Source organism: Medicago truncatula, chromosome 2 (assembly GCF_003473485.1).
Source record: "Medicago truncatula cultivar Jemalong A17 chromosome 2, MtrunA17r5.0-ANR, whole genome shotgun sequence".
Lineage (NCBI taxonomy): Eukaryota > Viridiplantae > Streptophyta > Magnoliopsida > Fabales > Fabaceae > Medicago > Medicago truncatula.
The window spans coordinates 30,221,224-30,222,653 of NC_053043.1; the positions used below are offsets into that span (position 1 = coordinate 30,221,224).

Below are 1,430 nucleotides of genomic sequence, written 5' to 3' on the forward strand. Positions count from 1 at the left end.
TTTTCTTTTTTTATATCTCTTCCTAATATCTTATCTTATCTCACTATCTCCCCCAAAACTATCTAAAATCTCAAAACAGCCCTCAACTAAATATTTTATTTTACAATAAAATAAGTCTCATAATCTCATTAAATCATCAAAGCACATCAAAATCATCCAAATCATCTAAATCGTCATAAATCAACAAAATTCACACATATATTATATAAATATAATATAACTCGTCTAAACTCGATTAAATAATTAATTAAACGAAAGTGGGCGTTACACATACCTGCCTCTTTTTTAGAGGGTGAAGAAGCTGTGATGGCTCTCTCGCTGGTCCATTGACGGTGATTCTGAGCCATGTCCTCAATCAAAGCATACACCTCTGTATAGTTCTTGTTCATTAGAGCTCCACCTGCAGCTGCATCAACAATCATCTTAGTGGTATATGATAAGCCATTGTAAAAAGTGTGGACTATGAGCAATTCTCTAAACCATGGTGGGGACAAAGTCTAAGCATTTCCTTGAAACGCTCCCACGCATCATAAAGAGACTCCCCATCTTTTTTTATTGAACCGTGTGATTTGGTCTCTTAGTTTAGCAGTTTTATAGGGGGGAAAGAATCGGGCAAGGAATGTTTGCCTCATTTTATCCCATGAAGTGATGGAACCAACTTCTAATGAATGGAACCAAACACTAGCTCTATCCCTTAAGGAGAAAGGAAAGAGGTGCATCCTTACGGCTTATTGATTCGCTTTCAAGGTTCCGCTGAGTCTTAGAAAAGTTGAGATATGCAGATTTGGATCCTCAGCGGGCGATCCAGAAAACTGATTTTGCTGCACCAAGTTAAGTAGTGCAGGCTTAATCTCAAAGTTGTTACCCTCAACCGTTGGGTACACAATAATAGTTTGTGGCTCTTCCATAGAAGGTGTTACATACTCTTTGAGAGTGCGTTCAGCCATAGCGATACTATATCGTGCTTCTCTCTTTTTCTTATGCAAATATCTTTCGATCTCGGGAATGAATTTTCCAAGACTTTTAGTTCTTCGCATAAAAATTGAGAACCCAAGAAGTTAACGGTAAAAGAAAGAAATGAGTAGAAGAAAAAGATTAAAAAAAAATAAAAAAAATTCTAATCAGTAAGAAAAAGTTAATCAAATTAGTAACTCCACGGCAGCGGCGCCAAAAACTTGATATGATAAAACCGCAAGTGCACGGTTCTATCGAAGTAGTAATAAAAGAGTATCATTCCGACAGGGAGTTGTTCAATTCAATTAACTTTAGTTGATGATTAGAAGAAGTTAAGTTGCAAAGTTGGGGTTTTCAAACGATTGAAAGAAAATATAATAATAAAAAGAGCCTTTGGATTATTTGTTCATCATAATGACAAACCCTTCACAAACCAAACCTTTAAACCTAGAACCTTATGTTAGACCTAATTTCTA

The 1,430-nt window shown here is 35.8% G+C and overlaps 1 non-coding gene across 1 annotated transcript; it reads left to right on the forward strand.

Annotated features, from left to right (window-relative positions):
• The first annotated feature begins 476 nt into the window (after positions 1–476).
• On the forward strand, positions 477–584 carry LOC112419584 (small nucleolar RNA R71). The gene has a single exon (XR_003009711.1). It is a non-coding gene; the product is annotated as a small nucleolar RNA R71 (small nucleolar RNA).
• Positions 585–1,430: the final 846 nt, after the last annotated feature.